The sequence below is a fragment of the Magnolia sinica genome, chromosome 16 (assembly GCF_029962835.1).
Source record: "Magnolia sinica isolate HGM2019 chromosome 16, MsV1, whole genome shotgun sequence".
NCBI lineage: Eukaryota > Viridiplantae > Streptophyta > Magnoliopsida > Magnoliales > Magnoliaceae > Magnolia > Magnolia sinica.
The window spans coordinates 25,866,979-25,874,440 of NC_080588.1; positions in this window are offsets into that span (position 1 = coordinate 25,866,979).

The following is a 7,462-nucleotide window of genomic DNA, read 5'->3' on the forward strand; positions in this document are numbered from 1 at the left end:
AAGAGAGAGAGTGCGCGAGAGAGAAGGGAGAGGCACGACTCTGTTTTGAGCGTGCGCCCAAATTTGTGGCTCTTCTAACAGACGGACCGATTAGGGACTTTGTGGGGCCCACTGTCACGCCCCAAACTCGGAAACCGGGCTCACAAAATTCCTGATCGCCTAATCCGGCACCGACAGCTTCCGTAGAACCCCATTCTCAGCTCCTAACGCCCGTTCGCCAGGTTCCGATCCTGGGATGCTACGAGGAGGATTTTCAACACTTGTTTGATTCGTAATAAGCATAACCAAGGGCATAACCCACAAACAACAACCAAAAACTCCATCACATTTCTACTATGATAAAAAACTTTACAAGTACAATGAGCATAAAAGGAAATGCAATGATAACAAACAAAAAGCTCCAAGATGATCTGCAAAGCGCTCCTGCCTCAGCGCTGCTGCGCTCCAACGTCACCTGCATGCAACGGTCGTGCATAAGCTTATGAAAAGCTTAGAGGGCGGTGAAAGTGTGTGCGCAAGGTAGTAGTTATGCAGTATCAGAGTAATGCGGAATATGCTGATGAATCCATGAATATCATTAGCCGTACCAAGGCTATGCGATGCAAGATATGAATGATATCGGCCATACCAAGGCCATGCGATGCGAGATGCAAGCTCAAGTATACGAATCCTCATCTAAGTCCACATATCAATATAGCTCAACTCTGAAATACCACCGGGGTCTAGTACACTCCAACCAGATTGTCACCTCATCGCGCGCAATAAGGTGAGTGGAATAGATCTCACTATCTGCTTGCCAATATCGGGCTCAGCTCGTTAATAGCGGACCCATTCCTTGATCTGGTCAAACTCAGCCTAGCTTTGTCCCCTCCTCTCTGGCGGGTAAGATCGCACCCCCTTCCAACCGACCACGACACAGTGGAAAGCGCAATCGTCTGGTAATCGGCACTCGGCGCTCATGCACCCACTCGGTCTAAACATTGGAGCAACCTCTTGGTACCATAAGGGTTTAGGGACTTTCACCTAGAGATATCTATAGCACCCCATATAGAACAAGATTTTCGGTATCTAATCTTGCCAACCACGATATGCCTGTGAAGGCTACGACGCTGATGTCGCTAGGGTGTACAGTACCATATCGCACAATGCGAATGCATGAATCACACTATCCAGTCATGTAGCAGTCTTGCGCGTATCGTACGCTCATGTAGGGCGGCACCGCCTATTCGGGAACCCATAAACAATCTGCCCGAAGGCATATGCTATGATCAGTCACTTCTCATATCAAGCATACATATGATACGTATGATCGTAAATCATGAAACTATACTAAACATGTTATATGATAATGGATGCAGTTCATAACGAAGATGGGCTTAAACGGCCTACACATTACATGTACAGGCCTATCAATGGGCCCTAGGGAGAGTCATAATGTGGACATTTAACCAACACTATACTTGCAATGTGGACGTCAAACCAACATTACTCCAAAGGCATAGCCCATCGTAAACATCATTACATAAACCATGTTGGGATCACACATTGCAATGGACCTTAGGTACATCCCATTGGGCCTTCAATATATCAAATGGGCCGTATCACGTGGGCCTTACATTCGTCAAATGGGCCACATTAATGGGCCTCACCAACGGGCCTTATGTACATTGCAATGGGCCATAGCCCATGGGCCTTAAAATACATCACAATGGGCCTAATCACATGGGCCTTATGTATATCAAATGGGCCACACCCAACAAAAGTGGTGGTGATGATTTCCACCATTAAAATTCCTAAGGACCACCATGAAATATGTTTCCAATCCTCCCCTTTCATAATTTACATAGTGATAGATGGACTGGGGACAATATCAACTTGATGGGAAACTGCTATGGCCCCTTGGAAATTTTGAACGGTGGGCGTCATTGACCACTACTTTGAATGGTGGGGTCCACTTGAATTTTAGATTTGGCCCATTCCTCAACTCCTGACATAAAATGAGCTCTCAAAATGGATGAACGGTTTTGGATGCAACACTTGCATCATGGTGGGGGGAGGGGGTCCACATGAAGGCCCACCACCCAGTATATTATATATAATATAATATATAATTTATATATAGTATATACAATATTATATATAATATAATATTATATATATATATACACACACACACACGCACACGCACACACCCACCGTCCAGGAACACATAAATCACTGTGGGCTCCACCGTCTGCCTGGACGGTGGGAGTAAAACACATATCACTGTGGGCTCCATGTGGGGCCCACCATAATGTTTATACGCTATCCAACCCGTCGATAATGTCACGTAGACCTAGATGAAGAGTAAGAATAAATTTCATCCTGATCCAAAACTTCTGTGGACCTAAGAAGGGTTCCAAAGGTCATCGTTCAATCCCACTGTTTCCTACGGTGTGGGCCACCTGAGCTCTAGATCAAGCTGATTTTTGGAGTGGGCCCACTTCAGGGAGTGGCCCACCCAATGAACGGGTAGATGACAAATATATATCATGGTGGGGCCCACGGCTGTGCCCGTCCGCCCGTCAACCCGTCCATTGTGCGTAGGTAGCGCCTGCGGCCTTCTAACAGCAGCAGGGCCGCGCTGCTGCTGTGTTTATTATTATTTTTTTATTTTCTGATTTTCCTGTGGTTTTGCTCATGTGGGGCCCACATTAGATGAATCCACCTCGTCCAATGGCTCTCCATGGCTCAAAACAAGTAAAACAAGCACAATATTGAGCCTATTTCGGTGTATAGAAACAACAGGGGATATTTCAATGGTAAACCCGCTGTTTGCCATGCTATGGCCCGCTCGAAAGTCTGATTGGTTCCGTCTTTCGGCTCAACGCCTAAAATGAGCTTGGGAAAGGAATGGACGGCGTGGATTGAATACATACATCAAGGTGTGGCCTATAAGAATGGGCCACCCCATAAGCTTGGAAACAAGCTAATATTTGTTCTTTTTTTTCCCTTTTTGTCTAGCGTCCAGGGACGCTGGACGGCTTGACGTCATACATGCATTGAGGTGGGCCCTGCTTAGGTGGGCCACCAAATGATGGAGGGTGTGGGTACAAGACATATAAGGTGGGCCCCACTTATAAATGGCTTGGATAAAATACTTGCCTCATTGTGGGGTCCAACCTAATGGGCCACATGACCATATTAACATAAGAAAAGAAAAAAAGAAAAAGAGAGGGAAAGAGAGAGTGGGACACACATGTGAGGGAGGGACCCCGACACCATGGGCCTTCCGTTGCAATCAATCATACATCAAGTGGGTCCCTTAACACGTGGGCCCAACAAATCAAAGATCAACGGTGGAGATCCCTTCTCCACAAAAATGGAAGGTCTAGATGACCTCTAGCCATACAAAAAAAAGAAATAAACATCATGATGGGGTTCATGGAAAATGGCCCCATCATGGAATGATCATGTGGATCAAGGTGGGCCATCGGCCACACCTAGGGTCCAAAGTGAGATCCATACCATCGATCGGTATGCCTCACTTGGCCCATCATGAAAACAAGAAAAATTAGCCTATAGAAGCACCCACCGTTCGATCTTCTTACTCCCTTGGCTTCCTTTGCTCCTTAGCTTCGATCTTAACGGAGGAGATGGGGTTTGGATGGTTGAGATGAGAGATGAGAGGGTAGGAAAGTGGGCTACACTTGTGGCTCTCTTGGAGTAGAAGAGTTTGGACGTATGGAGGTTTTTGGGTTGCTTCGATTGTGATTTGAAAATGAAGGAAGAAGAGAGTTGTAAAGAGAGATGGGTGATTGAGTGATGGAGTGATGGATGGGAGAGAGAGGGATGGGTGTGTAAGAGACTTTTTGACTTTTGTGGTAAATGGTGTAAGAAAGGTATGGGTTTGTAAGAAACTTTTGACTTTAAGGTTTGCTTGGGGAAGGGTGAGAGGTGATGGTGTACTTGACATGTACTTGACATGATAGGATGGATTGATTGATTGATTGAGGTGACATCTTGTAGAGATTCTCTCGAAATTCGTACGCGCGACGTTTTTCTCGCACCGAACGCTGGCCCACATCTCCTAGCCAGAGTATCACATTGGCACGTGAGTTGCGGCATCGGAACCGCGGTGACTGTGCGGTCGCTAGGGTACAAGTCTCGGGTTGAGTCGACTCGGGTTGACGGCGTATGAATCAAGGTCGCGCGTAAATACCGGTTAAGGGTCAAAGGTTGCCGAAATTCGACCGGAAAGACCGCGAAAGTTGACTGAACAGTATGGTCTAGGATACGGGGCTTACACCCACCATGATGTATTTCATTAATCCATTCCTATCCATAATTTTAATAAATTATTTTACTTTAGGAAACTAAATTTTAGGTATATTTGAGGCCCAACTGGACCACACCATAAGAAGCAACTGTAATTTAATATCAATATTTCCTACCGTGTGGTCCATTTGAGCCTTCGATCTAGCTGATTTTTTTTTCAACCTCTAAAGTAATATTTACAAATATATAGATGACTTAGATAGAACATATAATTTTTTATAGGCCTCATAGAGCCCCTTACAACACTATTAATTATTAATGGTGTATCAACTTTTTAGCTACGGATTAAAATTGTAGCAAGTATAGTTAAGGTTTATATTCGTAGCAAAAAAGTAATGTGGTCTGAATCCTTTGCCCCCTTTTTTGGTAGTGAATTATAAATCTACGACAACATTAAATATATATTTTTTCGTCATATTTACTACAAGTGAGGAGATTCGTTTGCTGAGCTTGAGCTGCTCTCCAATTCTTCATATACGTACTTGTTCACTTCTCTTGAATCAGAAGGTGTATAGAGTTTTTTATTGTGATCTTGTATATTTTGAATTAGATTGTTCAAACTTTCTTCATGAGTATATTTATATGTAGTTCTTAACACCTTATAAAATGCACCAAGTCTGAAGAGAAACTTGTATGGTTTGTTACTCTTCTTCTTTTTTCTCATGCAGCTTGATCCTGTTTTGGCATCATATTGTCTTGCAGGACATCGCTGATGTCTAAAAGCCTCTTTCATACTACATGCCAAGGCGAGTTTGAATTGTTCTTCCAATGTTAATAATCCGACTTTCTCCTCTACCCTGAAAATTTTGGACGGGGTGGAATATTTTTTATTTGAATCAATAAGCACCTGAAAAAGAAGTTGGACATCTTTTAAGGCTTTAGAATATGGTTTTGTATCCATCACGGATGTTTAGCCGGGATAGTGTCTCGAATCGCTCAACTTGGACTCGCAAGGTAAGTGTCTGAGATGTATGAAAAATCTTGAAATCAATTCAGAACTTATGTTAGATGTCTGTGTTCAGTTTTTGCCGAAGTTGTGGCTTTTAGACCATTAAATTGTGACCAAATTTAGGGCAACAACCTAGAGTAATGTCCTACACAAATCCATATAGTCGCGGGCCCGATCGATGGTCGGTGATCTTCGAACTGACTTTTGATCATATCCATTGATCAATGCGTCCAAATGGCGGGCGGATTGCATCTATGCATAGATTATTACTAGGGTCAACTATCCTATGGTGGGTGTCGACCCCCACGCCCCATAGTGGCCCCCAAAGGGTAGAGACACACTCCCCTGTATAGTAAAAACTTAAACCTTAGGGTCATTTGCACTAAATCTAGTGTTATAAATAGGGCATTTGGGGACCTCCTTTGCTCCCATGTGAATTTCATGCCTTATAAGAGAAAGAGAAGAAGAGAAAGAGAAAGAGAGTAAGTGTGAGAGGGAGGGAATGATCTTGGTGCTTGGGAGTTAGTATCTTATCGATCAAACCCTTTAACTTACCAAATCCTTCGCCGAATCCACCGCCACTTGCAACCAGAGGTAAGACATGCATTCAACCCTTTGATTTCACAACTTATACTTTACTTGCGATTAATAATACTTTCTTGCTTTACATTAGGAATTGGTGATTTTTCCCAAAATCCCAACCCTAAGAGCTTAAATATTGGAAAGACCCTCTTAAGGTGCGGACCATTATGTCTAGATTTCCATTTATCAACCCTTAAGGGTCTCAGTTAATGATTTCTTGTAGTGAATGATTTGTAAATAGCTATCATGTTCATATTTCGTGTTTGATTGTAATATGTGTCATTGCTTGTCTATACATGGTCACATATTTATAAAATGCCTAAGTGATTAATTGTGTTATTTTGATGATGCTTACATGTTTGATTGCATGCTAGATTAAATGTGTTGATTTATTAATATTCACGTGTTTGATTAAATGCTCCAGTGAATGTATTACTCCATTGAGGCTCACATGTTTGATGAAATGCCCAAGTGTTTGCGTGGTTGAATCTATGAATTTTATGAAACCTCACGATATGATGGCATGATGAGATGCTAGGTGCGTAGTGATATTAGAATTGCCTACGATGTTTGGTCAATTGGCTAACCGCCCAAACTAAGGGTAGGCCCAGTTAGGTCGGCCACCCTATACTTGTTCGGTTGACCCGGGTCGAACACGGACAACCGACAGTAATCGAATTACACAGGAACTCGCACCCAATGCCGGTTGTGCCGAGTTCTCCTAGTCAATCGAATTAGCCGAATAGTTGACTGAGCATGTGTGTTCACAATGTATGACAACGACAAATAGAATATAGGATACCCCCATTCCTATTGAATGAGTCTACTTATAACGATTAATGATACGATCCACAAGACTCATGAGCCGAGCATGTTGGTATGAGACAGTGTCTGAGCTATCGGCCTACGCTGTGGTGACGAGCCTCCCTATAGTGATCAATAAGTAACCAAGAAGGCCATGAACCTAGTACATCAAACTGTAATAATGCGACAATCGCTCTACATTTGTGTTTGGGTGACGACTCTTACATTATTTGTGGGCGCCCTCAGCCCTTCGATGGGTTGCCTAACCTTGTGTGTCTGGGCTGTGTCATCTAAGTCCTTAGTGATCAGTTAGACCAGTTGGTCGGGCCAGTGTTAGCTTTACATTAATTGAGGAGTTGTTTTCTAGGTGATAAACCCGAATATGGATCAAGAGACACGGTTAAAGCGTCGCTTCGGCCGCCCCGAGCCTAGTGATTCAGTTGAAACCATGATAAAATTGAGGGTACCTAAGCTTCCCAAATATGTTGGATGAATGGAACCTAATAACTACTTAACCAACATATGCACACCTCATTGCTTTAGATAGGACTTGCATTTTTTTTAACACACGCACACACACCCCCACACACTCACCCGTAGTGGGATTTCACCACCTATGGATACTCGAACCCTTGAGTGAGTTTTGAAACTCCTGAGAGTCTACCACCGGAGCAAGAGTAAAGATCCTATAAGACTTACGATTTGGCGTTAGGCAACTTATGAGAAAGTGTTGGCATATGCGAAATAAGCGTTGAAGTCGCTTAGTAGGGAGTATTGTTTGGAAAGAGCATGCATCATATCATATATTCA